Genomic DNA, 21,963 nt, shown 5'->3' with positions numbered 1-21,963 from the left:
CAGGGTGTTTGTCCACCACAAATAGTACTTAACACTTCCTTAGATCAAACCAAGCACCCCATGCACTGGACGTGAGTGTGTTATTACCAAGCCATTGCGGCCTTCTGGAGAAATTATCTAACGAGTTTTGAGTTACCTTATGTCAACTTAAAGGACTATTTTCTTGTATAATAAATAAATAAATACATGAAAGTTCTGCTAATTGTAATGTTATTTCTAGCTTTAAACAAAAACTATCAACCTGCTGGATACTACAGAAACGAGTACTGTAATATCAGAGTTAAGTTCGATTCAGGGGTGCCCATCCCCCCCAAAGCTGATAGCGCACTCCCCCCAAAAACTAATAATCTCTTCCCTCCTCAAAACTCAAGTCCTCTAAAAACAATTGCCCAGTATAGCAGTAGTTTTTATAGTACTAGTAATTGTTATTTTTGTTGTTGTTTTTATTTCTTGTAGTAGTATTATAGAATGCTTGTAGTAGTAGTATGGGCAGTAGTAATTATAAAAATGGCATTACTTTTATTAGTAGTCTTGGTAGTGTACAATACTAAATATGTTCTATAAGGATATTGAAGGGTATAAAAACTTCTACACACTGTGTATGACACAGGTATTCTTTTTTTTACAATTAGTAGTATTATTTTTTGTTTACAAAATATTGATATAATTCCCTTGTACATGAAAAGTAAGACGCAAGTTACAAGTTATTGAGTTTGATACCAAAAGAAAATGTTATCCTCGAAATTAGCCTACAAAAAGAAGTGATATCCAACAAAAAACATTCCTGTAAAAGAGCCAAGTACGAGTGGCCTTAAAAAGAATTGAAATCACAAAAATAGGCGCCAAGTTCTGGTGGACAACAGTTACAAACACTCACTGGCTCACTTCATATTTAGATTTGAAACTTGGCTGTTGTCTGTATGGTTACCACTAGCTCACAATTATGTCAAACTACTTTATAATTTTCAACAGACAACATAAGCAAGTTTCAAATCTAAATTTGAAAGTCATTCCTTGAGTGTTTGTAACTGTTGTTCACGAGAACTTGGCGCCATTCTTTCATATAGCAACTTGCGCGGTACTTCATTCATACAGCAAAATTACTTATTCGACATTAGAGTAAAATTCTTCCCCAATTTTTTTATTCAACCCAGTTTTTTTCTCGATGGCACAACTTGCGCCATTCATCCCTCCTGTGGGCGGCCCTTCTCTCTTAAAACGAACCAACCTTTCATTTCATACGGCTACTTGCGCGGTACTTCATTCATCGAGTATCGAAGCAGGGGGTACGGGGGTTCACCCCGGAAATTTTTTGAAAATTAGCTTCTCAAAATCGTGTTTTAATGCTATTCCGACAGTAAAATTGCTAGTTCGAAAGTAGACTAAAATCCCCCCCAAAATTTTTCTCAATGGCGCAACTTGCGCCATACATCCCCCCTGTGGGCGGCCCTGGTTCGATTCACTGAGAAAAAGTAATCTGTATTTTCAGAAATACAGAATCTTAAGAAATAACTTTATTTCTTCTCGTGCGGAGACGTAAGAATGTATCATACACATATATCGTACACGAAAAGAGGAATCCTGTTGCGTGTTTGATGGAGGTAGTTTCTTACAACTATAGATATTGTTAAAACTTTTTCCTCTCACGAACAAGAACAAAAACAATAAACATCATTGTCATTATCTTCGTCTTCTTTTGTATAGTATCAACATTGCTGGGTCAGGAATGTCAGTTAAGAATCTTTAATACGTTTTGGTCCTCCGCAGTCTGTTCCATTAGAGGCTATCATTATTATTATTATTATTTTAAAAATATCAATGAAATTTTGTCAGATTCACAAAATTTAATAAGGTAAGATTCACAACCTCGTCAGAAAAAAATATATATTAGCCTTTCTCGTTGGTCTAGTGACTGGCATGCGTGACTTCGTGTGTTAATAGAAACCAAGAAACCAATTAAAGTGATATTGCACAAATGCAATGTTAACAGTGAAGTGGAACAAAACAGTTTTGAAGAACTACAGTATAAGGAACATTACTTGCATATCCTTTACACATATGTAATCATGCCATGCATTGTTGTTTTTCAGGCTGCATAAGATCAAGGCGTTAAGCCATGACACGGTAAATTCATGTCGATAAAGCAATGTATAGTAGCTTCGGTTAAAACATTTCTAACTTCTTTCAATGGAATGCTATTCTATTCAGTGTCTCGATGGTGTTTCTTACCCCTTCCCCCTACAGAATCGTATGTATCTTGTTCACACTTGTCATACAAGAAATTAAACGTTGGCTGTTAAAAGTTAGTTATGTAATATCCAGTCTTAAACAACATTTCTTCATCGCAGCGGTGGCTTCAGTTGTAGGACGCTCACCTATAGTGCGTGGGATCCATGGTTCGATTCCAGGTCCCACTAGTGGGCTTTGTGGTGAACAAACACCGTGTTCTTAGGTTTTCTCGGGGTTTTCCCGTTTCTTTCCACTTTCTTCATTGGAACATATCATTTGTTTTCATCACCATAGTTCCCTTGTCATTGTTCCCTTGTGCGTGGATTTTCTCGGGGTTCTTCCGTTTTCTTCTACTCTCTTCATTTCACCATTTCATTCATTTCTCATCATCACCATCTCCTTTAGCTTAACCGGCATAATCGTGGGACGTAAAACTTAAAGATTTCATTGTTCATTTTATTTCTGTTAACTTCTTCACTAAAACTACGAGTTCTGTACCTCTTTTTACCACATTTGTTGCTTGTTTATTATTTGTTATATCATTATATGGCATTTGAGATCTGGATTCGATTCCTGGTGTGAGATCATGTTGTTTGGATCCCATATTAAGCTGTGAGCACACGTCTCATATAGCCTAGAGACTGAAAGTGACGTTAAATTCCAATCCAACCAACAAACAACATAATTATAATCCTCAACAAGGAAAAGGGATGGGAAAAAATATTAACACTTTCCTATTTTATATAAGAACAATCAAATATTAAGAGCGGTTTACGCAATACCCTAAAACTGTTGTTGAAAAAATCAGTCATTGTAAACGTTTATAAGTACTGTAAATATTGATTTTCTGGGGGATTTGTCTGGAAAACTTACAGGGAGTGCCGTAAACTTTGATGTGTTAGACACAACTTTTCATCAATAACCTACTCTTCTTCTTCTTTCTTTTTCAATTAAGGTACCATATAATTATTAGCAAACTGACAAGCCTTCATGCATCGCACTATTCTTCAGCTAACATCGTCTTCATCCCGTAGGTAGTTTCTGTTTTAATATCGTTCATCAACTATAGTCTTTTTCACCCCTTCCTCTTTTCCTTCTCACTGCATCTTCTGTCACGTCGCTTATGATACAGTTTCTCCTCAGCCAATGCGTCAACCAGTTTCTCTTTCTTTTTTTCAATTTCGTCTAATATTGTTCCTTTCTCCTTCACTATTTTAATACCTTCTTATTCGTTTTTCGCTGGATCCAGTTAGTTCCCTTCATTCTTCCTCACATCCACATTCGAAAACTCCCAGTCTTTTTTTTTTTTTTTTTTTTTTTTTGCGTAATATCCATGATTCTGCCTCGTACAGTACAATTCTCCACACGAAACATTTTGTGAGCTCTTCTGAAAATCTTATTATTGGACTCACCAAACTTATTTTTCTTCTTCCTAAGTACATCTTTTGATGTTCTTATCCTTGCTTTTATTTCATGTTCACAGTTCATATCCTTGCTGTAGGGAAAATTCCAGTTCTTCTGTGTAACCCCATTTAAAAATCTTAAATGTAAACTTTGGTCTTGATAATGATAAACTGACCATATTGTTAGCATGCGTATCTTTGGTCCACAAGACGCGGGTTCAATTACCGGTAGGAGCTCATGTGATTTGTATTCTACATCCGTCTGTAGGTCCATGTCTCATACAACTTTGCCGCCGAAATGGACGCTAAACTAAAGAATGAAATGAAATCTTTAAGTTTTATGTTCTCGATTATGCCTTTTAGGCCAAAGGAGAGGGTGATGATGAGAGAATGAAACAGTGGAATGAAGAAAGTGGGAGGAAACGGTAGAACACCGAGAAAACCCACGCACATAGTGTTTGTCCACCACAAAGTTCACTTGATGCGAGCTGGGATCGAACCAAGGATCCCATGCAACAGAGGTGAACGCTCTACCACTGAGCCACCGCGGCCCTTAACAGTGTACTCAAATCTATCGACTAAAATCGAATTAATAAACAGTATGGTCTCTTAGTCTGACTAGATATGGATGGATTAACACATAAACATCCAGAAATCCACCTTTTCGGCTTTGAGAGATTACGAAATGTGTAAATCTTCAATTTTTTCAAGGTTACAACATTTCCTTCACTTCATCATCAGTTTTTCAGAAAAAAAAATCAAAAAGTCAAAAAGAAACATTCTTGGCCCGATCTTCATTACCGCCAGTGAGTGACTTTGTAGAAATCTGGTTTGGTTTCTGTCTGGCGTTGACAGTGATAAACGATAGGCAATCTTCTCAGACTCTTCTTACCCAAACCCCATCCCACCCTTTCCAGTGCATAAACTCCTTCCCTTAAAGATCAAGCCACTGCATAAGCAACGGGTTCCTGACTCAAAACGATTTCTTCGTAGGAACTCGTGATTATGCAGATACCGTTTCGCTTCCTTTCCTGCGAAACACCAGTGCATCATTTAAATTTCTCTCCTCTCTCTCTCTCCCTCTGCAATGTATGAAGTAATGATAATATTTGGCTTCTTCTGGAGGAAGAACAACCCATTACATGTCTGCAAATCAATTTCAATCATCGTTCGTCACGCTATTGAGTTACTTAAAGCTAATATTATTATCACAGAGTCAACACAGAACATATAAACGAAGATTAATTGCTCTATGTGGATGGATATATTTCAAAATTGAAGTCTTTAAAGATGCGCAGACTTGACTTGCATAGTATTTCTGACGACAAATTATCATCTAAGACGAATTGTTTCTCATTGACTTGTTATGGGCAAAATATCAGTGTTATTATAGGCAGTTTGATCATCACCGTTAGAAAGACAGGCAATATATACGTGGAAGCATCAAAAAGTTCGTGCGATCATCTAGAAGGTGAGAATTGCGAAACCCTTGGTCATGCATTTTAAAGTTAGGTCCTTCTATGTTAACGCTGAAAATTCTGGACAACTCTTTCTTTCTTTTGGGTAAATCAATGAAGGTGTGATGATTGACAAGCTTAAGGCAAGGAGCGCCATTAATTTCGTTCATCTTCAGGAGAAATAAGCAAAGCAGATCCGAAGATATGAAATAACTCTGCAAGGGATGAAAGATCATCCTATAAGATATTATTCAAGTGGAAACTGCAATTCCAGATTGGACATATGACCACCGCGGATAGATCTGGAAGACCATCTTTCACTGATGGTGCCGGCCTGACGGAGAAAGTTGAACGGATCACAATGGAAAACAGGAGGATAACCATTGAAAGTGTTATGTGTGCAATACGTATGAAGTGTCTGCCTGGAACATCATCCACAACCAGCTGCGTCTTCAGAAAGTGTCAGCACGGTGATTGTTCACACTTTTCCAGAAGAGAAATCGCGAGGACGCTGCCAGAGAAATATTGCATCGCTGTGAGTTGGATGAAAAGGACTTTTCAGCAGGCTAATGACAATGGATGAAAGTTGTTTTTTTTTTCTGTGTGACCCAGAAACAAACGAAATGAGTAAAAATAAACTTATTGCATTGCTGACAAAACAGGTGCTGCTGTTGGAAGACAATGCACCAGCTTATTGCGCAAATGCATCCATGATTACTTAGTGAAATTAGGATATGAAATATTACCCTCCTCCATACTCACTTGACCTAGCACCAAGTAACTTCTTTCTCTTCACAGAAAAAATGAAGCGTCCATTTATAGGACGCCATTTTGACAGTAGGGATGACGTCATTTCTGGGGTTGAATTGTGGTTTCAAAGCCAAATTGCACACTTCTACAAAATTTGCTTTCGGAAAGTGAAGAACTCATGTCAAAAATGTGTAGCGAGGCACAGTGACTACATAGAGAAGGACTAATACCACCATAGTGTCGGACTTCTCCGGAGTGGATTTCTTCTAGGTGATCGCACAAACTTTTGTATATCTCCTCGTATCACATGGTACCTAACAGTGCGTTTTTTTTTTTTTTTTTTTTTTTTACATATATTGCACATTTAAAATAATGTGAGTCTGTCTGTCTTCAGGTTTTCGTACATAAGCATAGAAGGGAGCCACCTATAGAAACCAAACTCTGTACAGAGATATTCCTTCACTAGATGTAATGTCCTACGAAGTCTTTTTTTTTAATGGAGTAGATGGGGAGTTACGGGGAGTCAAATGTATGAATAAAGGTAGATGATAAATACTGCACCAGGGACGCCGGATATCAATATCAAATTCATAGCGTAACAGGATATGGTTTTGGGATCCGCTCAGCTTTAATAGTTTTTAGGAGAACAGTTTCTAACAACCGAGACCCAAACAGCCGTCTACATTTCCGAGTTGGAGTTTATCGTTTGGATGGCTAATAATATCGACTATTCCGCCGGATGTCGCCAGTTGACAGATACTTTAACATCAAGGAAATGCGTTTATTTTCTACTTATTGTTTTGCTATCTACAAGGAAAGCATTGTACTTGTAAAGCTGTTGTAATACAACTGTGGAAGAAGTTTCCCAAACTTTATCCCTCTACTGATCTTCTTTTTAGCTTTGTCAAGTCTCTTAGTGACGCTATGAAGTTTGTTTATGATTGAGATCAGGCGACTTCTCAGTGAATTTGTATCTTACTCTTCCTCGCAGTCATACAACAACACCCCGACATGTTGTCCGCTATGATCGCTTATCTGCCTTTCATCGCTGCGATGAGGAAGTATTGGTTGTTGTAAGAATGTTCTTTGACTTGGATGAGTTCTTCTTCCTGGATTCTGCAATGCGACATCTATCAACGCTAACAGCTTGGTTTCTGTCTTGCTGCTTTGTGTTGAATCAGCTAACGGCTGAACTAGGTCTTCGTCTGTGTCAAATGAAATGAAATGAAATGAAATCTTTGAGTTTTACGTCCCACGGTTATGTCAGTTAGGCTAAAGGAGACGGTGATGATGAGTAATGAATAAAATGGTGGAATGAAGAAAGTGGGAATAAACGGGAGAACTCCGAGAAAACCCAAGCACACGGTGTTTGTACACCACAAAGTCCACTTGGAGGGGGCTGGGATCGAACCCGGAACCCCAAGCACCAGAGGTGAATGCTCTACCACTGAGCCACCGCGGCCCCCTTCGTCTGTGTCAATTTGGAGTGATTGACTACATCTGTGTCACGTAGATCCACTATAGGTGTTCCTTGTATCTTCACCTTCATGACATCAGAGGGACAGTTGGATCAAAAGCAATTGATTAAGCATTATCTCAGTTATTTGGGATATGGTCATGTCTTCATCGTTTTGATGTCATAATCTTTTGGCGAGTTGGTCTTTTCCGCTGTGGATCTTCTGAGACGTTAAGCTCTTGGAGACTTCAGGTCTTCTAAAAGTACGTACACCGTCACCTACCAGACATGGGCGGAGCTATGGGGGGCATTGCCCCTCCCCAACTTTTTAGCAAAAAACAAATATGCTACTTACAAGATCCTTCAATTCTCATCTGTATTAACAGTGCTTCTCCCCCCCCCCCCCACACAGCAGACAGAAGGTCTGCCTCTCCAGCAACCAATTCCTAACTCCGCCTATGACCAGAGAGAGAGGAACATGGAACAACATCTCTTTTGCTGAGACTGTTCTGAAAATTAAGTTGATTTCCCAAGCTCTGCAATCTTAGCTCTATCAACACCCCTATTGCTACCAATAGACAAATATCAGAATCATGCTTTTATTTGAATTATCAGTCTTGTTGTTTTCCCGCACATCTATTGTGCCTCTGCATATCATTGCGTCTTTTATTGTAACTTTACAACAGTTTTCGGGGTCGCTGAAATGAATAGTAACACTTCCGTGCCGCTATTCTAATCCAACTTTAGCATCCATAGTCACGATGAGCTGAGAAAGGGGGTAAGCGAAGAATAAGATGTCCAAAATATTCTATATTAGTCTCGAATCATAGTTTTCAGGATCGCTAAGCTGATTGGTTGTAGTCCCAATAACATTTGAGCTCTAATTTAAGGAAGAAGGAACACAACAATTGGTTATTTATTTATTTATTACACACGTATTAACAGGGGCAACGCTAAAAGCTTTACTCATTTTTATTTCCTTATTTCACTAATTTTCTTTTTACTTTCAAATATCATATATTATTATGAAATTATCCTTCAGCGAGTATTCAACTAGTACGTAAATGTACACTATGTTGCAACAACTAACTAACTCTATGCCCTATGGAACCCGGAGGTTCAATGCCGCGTTCACAAAACCTCTCCACTGACTTCTATCCTTAGCTAACTGCATCCAGTTTCTACTTTGTATTCCAATCTCTGCGAGATCCATCTTAATATTGTCCTCCCATCTGCGCCTAGGTCTTCCTAATGGTCGTTTTCCGATTGGTCTTCCAGTCAAGACTTTGAAAGCGTTTCTACTTTCTTTCATTCTAGCTACATGACCCGCCCACCTAAGCCTCCTAAACTTGATGACCCTAACAATGTTGGGTAGACCATATAAATTATGTAGTTCCTCGTTATGAAGTCCCCGTTCCTCTTGGGTCCGAATATTCGTCTCAGGATCTTGTTCTCAAATACTTTCAGTCTATGTTCTTCCCTCAGAGTAAGTGACCATGTTTCGCAGCCATACAAAACAACAGGCATGATTATCGTTTTGTATATTTTAAGCTTCAAATTCGTCGACAGAATTCGCGACTAGAAGAGATTTTGAACCGAATAGTAACACGAATTCCCTGCTTTTAGTCGACATTTAATTTCTCCGTGAATATGATTTTCGTCTGTTAATATTGATGCTAGATATTTGAAACTATCCACTTTATCAAAAGTATTATTTAATATTTTAACGCATCCATAATTTGCTGTATTCCGGTCCCGACACAATTCCATGTACAGAACATAAATTATCAGACTATTGTTGGCAAAAAAAAAAAAAAAAGATTTTCTCAGCTCTATATAAGTAGTTTTTCTTTTCTCCGAAACTACCAATAGAAGTATTTGATTTTTGAGGGGACACTGTAGCTCAGTGGTAGAGCGCTTGCCTCCTGTGCATGGGGTCCCTGGTTCGATCTTCGCCCAAGCAAGTTTGTAATGGACAACGTCGTGTCAGCTGGTTTTCTTAGGGTACTTCCGTTCCCTCCCACTTTCTCATTCCATCAATTTTTCCATCATTATTCACTTGCCTTAATCATTCGTTGTCCTTAGCCTAAAGGGCATAATCGTGGGACGTTAAACTGAAAATACTGGCCATGTTAGCACGTCACACATATGAGTGATGACGTTCCCCGGCAATCACACTGCCCGGAGAATTGGAGAAGATGAAAGGATTGGGAAAGGAAGAAAGTAGGGATGGCCACAAACTTCCGGTTCCTGCGGAACCGGTTCCAGACCTGGATCCGAAACCCGGTTCCAGATCTGGATCCGAAAACCCGGTTCCAGAACAAGATCTTAGGAACCGGTTCCAGAACTGGATCTTAGGAACCGGTTCCAGATGTGGACCCGAAAGCCCCCAAAGACCCGTAAAGGAGGCACAAAGTTCACCTTCAAAAATGCAAAGAGGACCATGGGCTTGTGCCCTCCCCGTCCAGACCCGCTTGTGCTCTCAAAAAAAATTTTGGTGCACCAGTGGGTGTTTAGCCAAATGAGTTGGCCAGTTTGCCTGTTTAGCCAATGAGTTTGCCAGTTACTCAGTTTATTTAGCCAAACGAGACAAGCGGCCTCCGCCTGGGCGCCTACCTGTCGCTTCCACCATTTCATCTAGCATACTGTTCACAGCCTGCCAGCAGCTCGGGTTTAGCGTAGGGATGGTCACAAAGTTTCGGTTCCAGCGGAGCCAGTTCCGCGAGGAACGGGTTCTTGGAGATCCGGTTTTCAGAACCGGTTTCCGAACCGGTTCCAGAACCGGATCTTGGGAACCGGTTCCAGACCTGGATCTGAGGAACCGGTTCCAGAACCGGATCTTCTAGAATCGGTTCCTTTCAGACCTGAAAACCGGTTCCACCAGGAACCGGTTCCGACCATCCCTAGAAGAAAGCAGAATCTGGGACTATTATGTTAGGTACCATCTCGGCCTTTGCCTGGTGTGAATGAGAAGAACCCAGAAAAAACTCAAAACTTCACTCAGGGTGGCTGGTCTGAAAAAAGTTGTTATATCTCTTCGACTGAGCGTCCTTACTGGGAATTAAACCAGGAAAATTGCGTTCTTGAATGGAGAATAATTATAAAATGGCTTATTTAAATTTATACAAAAGACTCTGAAGAAACAAAATTGTGCATTTTAAAAGCTTCCGAAGGACATCGGAATCATCATTGTATATTAAATATATATATATATATATATATATATATATATATATATATATATATATATATATATATATATATATATATATATATATATATATATATATATATGAAAGTATTAATTCATTTTATGCAGTGCTAGAAGTAGGTTTCTGAAAATTGAAATATCAGAAGTGTTATTTCTGTGACTTCTATATAATATGAATGAAACCTGATGCGATTGATTTCCGTAGAAATACATACTATTCCATATATAATTTCTGGGTTTACGATTGCAATCTGCTGTAAAACAAGAAAATAAATGGAGTATACATGTTTACATAGTAACATTTATTAAAACTGGTATGGATATACCACGTAACTGTAAATGACTTTATTACTATTTATACCATGTACTGAAGCTTACACAATACCGTATTTATGAGGCAGTATTGAAAGAATAAATATATTAAGAAGCATCACCTTCAATGAGTATTTCAAAAAGTAAACAACCTATCACAGTTTTATTTCCATTGAATACATTATTAGGGTGTACCATTTGGTTATTAAGTTACATTTCAACTTATACACCCGCATTTTCCACACACTAGAGACCTGCACGGGCCGGGCCCGGCCCGAGGCCCGCGGGCCGGACTTGGGCGGGCCGACTCTGTTATTCCTTTGGGCCGGGCCGGGCTTGGGCGGGCCGACACTGTTATTTCTTTGGGCCGGGCCGGGCTTGGGCTGGCCGACACTGGTTTCTCTTCAGGTCGGGCCGGGCTGGGGCCGATCAATTGCAATTCTTTAATAATTATTGACTTTCGTTAAACGATAATTGGAATAAAGCCAAACGTTGAAGAAGTGTGTGTGTGTGAAATGTTAGAAAGAATGCAATAACTATTTACAGTTTGTGTCGCTTAGCGGCTCCACTTTCACTATAGAGGATTGCAGACATTATGCGGTAAATTGAGCTCTGACCTTGACCTTCACTGAACCCGAAATATGACAAGAAGGGGTGCCTGTCGCTAAACAATATTGCCATCTTCACTTTATGCTAAAAATAAATTAAGTTAGATTTTTGTTACAGGGAATGGAGTTTTTGTTCTCTCGATGACAGGCAAAGTTCTAGCAGGCAATGGTACCATTCGGAAGGCAAGCGTCAGGTTGTGAACCAAAGTTTAGAAAATGTTTCTGAGGGTTAGGTCAAATTTAGTACTAAATTTTGAGAAAGTTTCGGGCTCGAGCTATTTTTTTTAAAAAATTATCGGGCCGTGGTCGGGCCAAAAACTTTTAAAATTTATCGGGCCCGGGTCGGGCTTGGGCCAAGAATTTTAAAAAACTTATCGGGCCGGGCCGGGCTCGGGCCGAAAATCTCCAAAACTTTTCGGCCCGGGTTGGGCCGGGCCTAGGTACGTTCGGGCTGGTTTGGGCTCGGGCCGAAAAATTCGGCCCGTGCAGGTCTCTACCACACACTTCTGGAATATCTTACGAACAGAAGTCCACGGCTCTTCCTAGCATCTCAACCGGAATATCTGCAAACATTTCACGGATATTTTGTTCAAGACTGTTAATGTCCCTTTGTTTTAACTTGTACATTGTTCCTTAGCCCAACCCCAAAGGAAGAAATCGCATGGGGTTAGATCAGGGCTGCGTGCAGGCCATTCTATCTGTCCCCGACCTCCAGACTTCATACCTGGTGGCAATCTAACTCTGTCTTCTACGCTGCATACACCAGCCATTTTGCGGTTTCACTGGATCAACTTCTGAAACCATAAATGGTAAACCTCACATTAGTAACATGTATTATACGCCAGCTAGAATTGATGCTAGTTTCTAGGATAATATAAATTAAAATTAGGTATTGAATTTACAGCCACCCTTTAAATATATCTATATCTATCTATCTATCTATCTATCTATCTATCTATCTATCTATCTATCTATCTATCTATCTATCTATCTATATCTATATCTATATATATATATATATATATATATATATATATATATATATATATATATATATATATATATATATATATGTATATGTATATACAGAGAGAGAGAGAGAGAGAGGTAGATAGATAGATACATAGACGTAGATATAATATAATTATAGGCAGAGGTAAAGTGAGGGGGAACGCGGGGAATGTCGTCCCCCACCTTGAAAATATATGTACGGCGACCCCAGTTCTTAAAAATTTACAATGGGCAAAGATAGGCAGGGGGAACGGCGTGCGTTATTCTGCTACCTGCCATCCCCCACCTTTTCACATCCACTTTTACTCCTGATAGGTATAAATAGACAGATAGGTATATATTTATTTGAAGTCATAGGTTGTATTGCAAACTATATGTATTATTTTTGTCTCATTTTATAAACACACACAATAGTATTGTATTTTATTTTATTTTATGTAATAGTATTCTATTTTCTATAATGCGAAAAAATCTTTTTTGTAACAACTTTCAAATCATTCTCAAAGTAGATGAAAAAAGTTTGTATGAATAATTTAGCATATGGCTCGTAAAAATATTTTATTAACGTTAAAATAGCTGACTTCGTGCTCTAGTTTATACGTTACTAAGAATTTGATAATATTATTTAGAAAAAAAATACATTCTCCGTACATAGCTGAGAAATGGGTCCTCAAATATTAGTTTTAAAGAGAGAGGAAGTGTCATTTAATAAAAGCAATAAGGGGCTAACTAACTGAAAATCTGTAGATTATTAGAAACACGTTTTGAAAGCATAACTTAATGACAATAGTTTCATGAATTTTCATTAGTTTCCTAAACACTATTTACATTTTCAAAACTCAATTTTAGTGGGAAATGGCTAAACTATCTCTGTTTCTCAGTACTCGACAAAGAAAACATGCTTTCCGCACGTGTAAGTATTTGATTGCGTTTATTTTCTACGTCGTATATAGATCAATGTGCAGAAGTTGTTAGCTAATTGAAAAAGAAAAAGAAAGGAAAGATGGCAATCATATGAAACTTTATACAGTCTGTGCGTGTCCGTCTGTCTGTCTGGGAGACAAGCAAACCTTAAGAGCTTTTTTTACGGATCACTATCAGTGACGTGACTAAAGGGGGTATACGGTACTTGTATACCAGGCGCAAGAAGAGGAAGAGCAAAAATTGGGCAAATATTCATTTTCACTCTAAGAGAAAAAAGGAGTTTTAGCAAACTAAAAATCATAAAAAAATAAATCAGAAACTTAACAGGACAACAACGACTCACCAACCTTAGGATCATATCCATAGAGTATAATTTAGCTTCAACGCGATCTCTTGAGCATATTGTAAATCCTTTCAGCCAAATGAGCCCTCAAAATTACATTTTAGTTCCAGTTTTTTGTTTTCATTTAACTTATATGTAATTAAGAGATTTGCAAAATGTCCGAGTATAATACTCGAGAGTTTAAATGAATCCCAAAGTCAAGTCCGGGTAGGAAAATTTTTGTTCACGAGCTTTCATGTCGAAAATGGCCTGAAACAAGGAGATGCGTTGTCGCCATTATTATTTAACTTCGTTCTGGAATACGCTATAAGGAAAATCAAACATAGCAACTAGGGCCTAGAGTTGAACGGTATTCACCAAGTTATGGCATATGCTGATGATGTAAATTTAATAGGGAATGATAGGAGAACAATAGAAAGAAATGCAGAGATCTTATTAAACGCTTGCAGGGACATGGGTTTAGAAGTAAATGCAGAGAAAACTAAATACATGGAAGTGCGTCGGGACCGAAATACAGCAAATTATGGATGCGTTAAAATATTAAATAATACTTTTGATAAAGTGGATAGTTTCAAATATCTAGTTCAATATTAACAGGGGAAAATCATATTCACGGAGAAATTAAATATCGACTAAAAGCAGGGAATTCGTGCTACTATTCGGTTCAAAATCTCTTGTCGTCGCGAATTCTGTCGAGGAATTTGAAACTTAAAATATACAAAACGATAATCATGCCTGTAGTTCTGTATGGCTGCGAAACATGGTCACTTACTCTGAGGGAAGAACATAGACTGAAAGTATTTGAGAACAAGATCCTGAGACGAATATTCGGACCCAAGAGGAACGGGAATGCGGAATGGCGGAAACTTCATAACGAGGAACTACATAATTTATATGGTTTACCCAACATTGTTAGGGTCGTCAAGTCTAGGAGGCTTAGGTGGGCAGGTCATGTAGCTAGAATGGAAGAAAGTAGAAATGCTTTCAAAGTCTTGACTGGTAGACCCATAGGAAAACGACCATTAGGAAGACCTAGGGGCAGATGGGAGGACAATATTAAGATGGATCTCGCAGAGATTGGAATACAAAGTAGAAACTGGATGCAGTTAGCTAAGGATAGAAGTCAGTGGAGAGCTTTTGTGAACGCGGCATTGAACCTCCGGGTTCCATAGGCCATAGAGTTAGTTAGTTAGTTAGTTTGTAATACTCGAGACAACAGCTTGACTGTCATAATTAAATATTCTAATCTAAATTTAGTACTGTAATTTTGAAATCAAGCTTTACCATCTGAATAGGAGAATTACTGTGTGATGCCAATAGCAGGTGTAGTCGGAGAGCGTTTTGGTTTGGTTGGACAGGGAGGGGGGGAGCTAAGGCGAGTTTTTGCCCCAGGCGACAATTAGCCTAGTTGCGTCGCTGATTGCTATCAATTTTGAGGGGGGGGGATATAGACGATCAAAAGTTGATAATCAACTTCGTTGATTGAAGGGGTATTCAAAAACAGAAGTGGGGCAAATTAGCTTTTTCCGGTTTTATCGTTGATCACTAAAAATGGTAATAGATAGCGAGAAGTGATTTTTTTTTTTTTTTTGCATCTATTAAGCGTCGAGAAAGTACACTTCGTCATCATCTTTAATTTTCTTTAGAACTGGAAGTGATAAATGTCCAGAGCAGGATGTTACATAGAGTTGAACGTTAAGTTCAAAAAACTACAGGATTTACACATCTAATCTACGTTTTAACATAGGTATACTCAGTGGCGTATTTAGGGGGCTTCCAGGCTTAAGCCCCCCGAAATATCACTTACTATAGTAAAGTATATGAAATATCTTGTAGAATTTTCACATTTTCAGGCAAAGCCTCCCCCCCGAAAGTTAGCAAAGCCCCCCCGAAACAAAATCGTAAATACGCCACTGGGTATACGTCACATATTTTTTTCTGTGTGCACATTGGATTGGCGAGCGTTACAAGTTTGCATTCTTGCAGCACTCTGGGATATCAAGACTTGAAAAGTTAAAACGTAAGTCAATTGATGGCACCAATATAATACACCATTTGCAAGAAATATACCAGGGGCGGATTTAACGTTTTTGCTGCTCCTAGGCCGAAATATATTTGCAGGACCTCACTCCAACTACAAAACTTTAACACAGCAGAAAATTAAAAATAAGCTTCCTATATACCATTCTATTGTTTCAACGGTTTTTTTTTTTTTTGAAAAGTAAATTTTAATAAATTTTCAATTTGGATCTGCTGTACAGAAAGATTTGAATTGTTACATACGTTTCGAAAAATAATGCCCAAAGAATTATCGTTTTTATTTTTACAATATTCACTACTGCAACATTAGAAGAAATACACTTCATATTTTTGCTTTTAATTAGTGTGAATATTCAAACACTAAACATGTCATTAAAACAAACAGAATAGCTTTTTGGGTTATTGGAACTTATGTTCCTCCTTCGTATTGTAATACAAAATGATTACACTAGTACAAGAAGTAGAACTTCTTTTTTAATATTATTTTCTTTATTTACACTAAAATTTTAAAAGTTAATGAAATGTCAGAAACATGTGTTATGAAATCGTACCTAGCTACGGGGACATCTCGAGAGGAAAGAGTATAGTAACGCTCTAAAGGACTCACTAGCGTTTCTGAAAGCAGTGGCGGATTTAGAAGGTAAAAAGTGGGGGAGCTAGCCAGAACCCAGACTATGATAGATATGTCATGAGTTTACTATAAACTTTCTAAAGAATATAAATAATAGATTAAATTATTTTTGTCACTCAAGAAACTGTGGGGGGCTCCGGCCCCGAGCTAGATATGAAACTGTCTCAAGACGTAACACACTGAGTATTCCACAGAATTTCAAAAATATACTCGTATCATAATGTGTATACTGAGATGAGACACGTTTATCCGAAGTCGTCTTCAAGAAATAAAGTAACATGAAATTATCATAGTCAGTGGCGTATTTAGCGGCTATAGGGCTCAATACCCCCCCCCGAAATAAATTTGTTAGCTTTTCGCATTCCACGTACAACAATAATCCTTCTTAACCATTACTAAAAAATTCAATGACTTTCCATGTTTTTATGCTCTTTGTTCAAAAATAATACTATATTTGTGAAATTTCATTCCATTCAGTTATTTCTGCCCCTCCCCACTCTTACTCAATGTTTTCATTCTTCACACCTGTAAGTGTCATTATACAAATATTAAAGGAAGGAAAATGAACTTTATTAAAATTTGTCGGGACCCAAAAAGAAAAATATGTGCTTATTTACGTGTTGTGCATAGCCTACCCCCGAAACAAAATCCTAAATACGCCACTGGTCATAGCTAATGTCACTGTTAATGGCATACTCTCTATATGCACCTGAATAATTGAATGTATTCTTTCCTGTGTTGATTAGTGCATATTACATCAGTTGAAATTTCCTGTTTTCCTGAGCTACCCTATAGTGACCTTTAAGAGGCCGCATCACGGCGAAATTAAAATACCACTAACTTTTACAGTAATTAGGTAATATCTTCAAATAGATAAAAGGTAATCGAAATGTGGAACAAGAGCGCCCTAGATAATACTATTTTATAAGAAATACCGTTATCACGACTCACTTATCTGCTTTCGATTTCCAGCCGTTTAGAAAATTGGCATTTATTTTGGCGTTTCTAAATGGTTGCAAACGGAAAGCTACTCAAGTGACTCGTGATAACGGTACCTCATTACAAAATAATATTGTCTAGGGCGCTCCTGTTCCATATTTCGATTCCCTTTTATCTATTTGAAGATATCACATAATTATTGTAAAATTAGTGGTATTTTAATTTCGCAGTGATTAGGTCTCTTAAAATGAATTAACGATGAGTCTTTAAATTTTCATCGAATTTGATCCTTTGAATGGGCTTATTAGCGAACCCGGCCTTGAGTACCATCATTGAATATTACTCGTACAAACTTTTTGATATCAATATTTTTTCTCATGCAGTTAATACGCTAAATAAAAAAGAAGGAAATTTCGTTTATTTTACCTTCTTCATTTGCTTTATATTTAGAATTTATAAGAAAAAATCTCGCAATACCCAAGTTGGTTAGCCATGAAATGCAGTGAAATGATAGTTTAACATCCTACCTTTGTATCCTTTAGACCAGTGATCGCCAAACTTATGTATCTTCTGACTTACCGTACTATTTTTAAATCCTACTGTGAGCTACCGTACCATTTCTAAATTCTACTGTGAACTACGGTAACATTTCTAGATCCTACTGTGAGCTACCGTACCATTTCTAAATCCTACTGTGAGCTACCGTACCTTTTCTAAATCCTACTGTGAGCTACCGTACCATTTCTAAATCCTACTGTAAGCTACCGTACCTTTTCTAAATAATACTGTGAGCTACCGTACCATTTCTAAATCCTACTGTGAGCTACCGTACCATTTCTAAATCCTACTGTGAGCTACCGTACCATTTCTAAATCCTACTGTGAGCTACCGTACCATTTCTAAATCCTTCTGTGAGCTACTGTACCATTTCTAAATCCTACTGTAAGCTACCGTACCATTTCCAAATCCTACTGTGAGCTACCGTACCATTTCTAAATCCTACTGTGAGCTACCGTACCTTTTCTAAATCCTACTGTGAGCTACCGTACCATTTCTAAATCTTACTGTGAGCTACCGTACCATTTCTGAATCCTACTGTGAGCTACCGTACCATTTCTAGATCCTACTGTGAGCTACCGTACCATTTCTAAATCCTACTGTGAGCTACCGTACCATTTCTAAATCCTACTGTGAGCTACCGTACCATTTCTAAATCCTACTGTGAGCTACCGTACCATTTCTAAATTCTACTGTGAGCTACCGTACCATTTCTAAATCCTACTGTGAGCTACCGTACCATTTCTAAATCCTACTGTGAGCTACTGTACCATTTCTAGATCCTACTGTGAGCTACCGTACCATTTCTAGATCCTACTGTAAGCTACCGTACCATTTCTAAATCCTACTGTGAGCTACCGTATAATTTCTAAATCCTACTGTGAGCTACCAACCAAAAGAATTACCAACTTTTTTTAAAAACATCTTACATTTTTTTATTGCCTATAAACTTACATTTCTACTAAATATGAAAACAAACTATCCAAATTAGCAAATGTCTAATAATACGAAAAACATAATGTGCACAACCTCACGCATCAACTGTGAAATCAGTGTGACCACCCAGCAAAAATATTTCGTACTAACCTATGCAGAAAAAAGCACTAGATCTGGGGGAAAAGTACTAAAATTTTATCTGCTTCTGTTTCACTGCATTTATGACATTTTACGATATTAATATCTTGTTAGAAGGTTTCCGGCAGCTGTACCTCCCCTATGTGTAGGGAGTAATTCCTGAAAAGACCCCAACTTTATTTTTTTTACAGTCAAAATTTGATACAAACCGTGCAAACCACTTACACCCTCCGAAGTTTGACTTTACAATCCGAACTAAAAATCTTGGGGGAATCGCTGCTTAATTGTCGTATTAGAACTCACTGTAAAAACACTAAAGTAATACAAGCATAACAAATACAGAGGAAAAAAAGAAATATTATAAAATGGACTTATGGGAAAATCGAGTTTTAATTCCTTAATAGCCTACTGTTTAAACGGATCACCACATATGTATTGTTGCCAGCGACATCTCGCCTTTCAAGATTGTAAATAGTGCTGCATGGTTCATTTTCTTCCCAGCACAATAACACTTGCCCCAAAAGCATTTGCCGAGGTTCATAAAGAAGCACTAGGTCTATCATCTCGTTTCCCGAGCCCTATGAATTATCAAGCGAGGAACAACTATTGTGCTGCCAAAATGTCTTGAGCCGTGGCAAAAATGCGAACTAAAGCTCACACCCTCACCCACCCACGCGTTGAGCCAATAAGGGTTCAACTGTTGCTAAGCGAGAGAAAGCGAGTGGAATTCTTTCAGCCAATAGCAGCGCTTGCAACGGAAGACTAGGGATCAAGTCAATGTGGCATTAGTACAATCACTGGCAGATCCCATAATTTCTCTGGTTGGAAGAGGAGACCAGTCGGCACCTATGTCCCACTTCCGCTCTTGTAAATGCCACTGTTAAAAAAAAAAAGGCAGAAAAAGTTACCAGAAACAGTGAAATTTTCGTACATTTCCAAATTTTCATGAGACTCCTGTTTTTCTCTCCCAAATGTATTTATGAGAAAAGAAAAGGAGGAGAAAAATACTAAAACACAAGTGAACGTACTAAAACGCTAAAATATTATAAAAGGTACTAGTTCTAGCACGAAAGTACTAGCGGTGGTCACACTGTGTGAGATTCTAGTGCTGACAATGGCAGTTCACGGGAAAAACAAGCACTTGTTGCCGTCAACGCCCCCTGCCGTTAGCGTGAGCTCACTGGAGGAATCAAGATTAACCAACCGAAGTGTCAACGTAATCTACCAAAAATATTCCTGCGAGCTACTAGTAGCTCGCGATCGACGGTTTGGTGATCACTGAACTAAAGGAGACGGGTGATTATTGAAAGTGAATGATTTTGTGCTCTGCCACCGTGAATCGAACCCAGGACCACCTGCACCAAGAGCTCACGAGCTAGCCACTAAACCAGCAACGTAGAACCGGATCTAGCCGTTAAAAAAATTGCAAAACCGAAGTTTACTTTTCGGGGAATAAATGACTCCTGGTTCGATTCCTTATAGAAATTCATGTGGTTTGGATCCCTTATTAAGCTCTAGAACAAGTCTCATATAGCTTCGGTGGTGAAAAGAAGATCAAATCAATGAACCAATAAGCTTCTTATACGTAACACTCGCTACTCTGCAATTACCAGTATTATAATTTTCCTTTGAAACTTAAACATGTTGCAAAATATAAAGCATTTTTTTCACTGTCCACTAAGCTAATGATTTTATCATTATATCCCGTTTCTTAGAAAACATCTTTTTGTGAATACATACAGTATCCCATTTCTGTTTCATTTTTGTATTTCATGAATACACGAAATTATTTTATTTGAAACTTTTTTTTTTTTTTTTTTTTACTTTCCTTATGCGAAAGATTGGTTTTCTGTTTCTTGGAACAATATTTCCTTGAGTTTCAACACATCTATGATCGACTTACCAATTTATAATACCAATATTTCTTTTTATGTTATTGTTTTAAGATTTGCATATAGATTTCTCTAACATATATATATATATATATATATATATATATATATATATATATATATATATATATATATATATATATATATATATATATATATATATATTTTGTTGATATTTCCTGAAAGACATCAACTCGCCAATTTGATTTACTTCTCAGCTTCGACTAATATTTTTTGCTGCATGTTGTCATCGTCTCTCTTATTAACACTACAGACTTTATTTTCTGTAGACACTATTTTTATATTTGGAAACATTTCCAACAAGGAAAAATGAAATATTTATATATATTATTTTATTCTAAGAACTGCAGCTGAGGATTTCCAGATTAAGACTGTGATATATTTCCTTGTAAAGTTACGAAGAAGGAGTGACAATGTGATTTCAACCAAAGTTAAACGTAACTCTAATTAGATAATATTCAAATGTAAAACAGAGCTGTCCGAGTCTCTTTACTTGTGATAGGCACGAGATAAACAAATTTAAATTGCGTATTATAAAAGATTATATTAGGTTCATGGTATCGATTTAGGAACGTTTTACTAGTCTATGAAATGTTTGGTTTGTTAGGTCATCGGTTAGCGTTTACAAATATTTACTTGGTAGCTGGAGATACAGCCATCATGGAAAGAAAAATTGAAATGTTAAATATTATCTGTTCTATAGTTTTCCGGACGCGTAAATTTTATTGCAATGTTAAATTTTACATTTTAACAACTTTTAGGATTTGGAATGTATTTTGGGATTTGTTTTTCGCAGACATTTTAATACATGATAAAATTTTGTCTTTATATTCGGTTTAATCACTTCTGGCGTTCTTTGTACAGTCAGCAGCAAAAATATTTCTCCCGCCTGACTGATATAATTTCATTAGGGCGCTTCAAGTACTTTGTTGTTATCACAAATGCCTAAACTTATGCAACCCAACTTACACCTAACATTTCAACCAGCAGGCGGCAATTGGTAAATTTCTTGAGCACAGAAACAGCTTTCTGCTGGAATTTACTACACGAAGAAATGGCTCCATTTTGAGATTAATTTCTATTGTTCGAAGCGCGTAGTCCCTC

Source organism: Thermobia domestica, chromosome 7 (genome assembly GCF_964235325.1).
Source record: "Thermobia domestica chromosome 7, izTheDome1.hap1.1, whole genome shotgun sequence".
NCBI lineage: Eukaryota > Metazoa > Arthropoda > Insecta > Zygentoma > Lepismatidae > Thermobia > Thermobia domestica.
The sequence above is the reverse complement of the archived record's forward strand: the minus strand, read 5'-3'. Positions refer to the sequence as shown.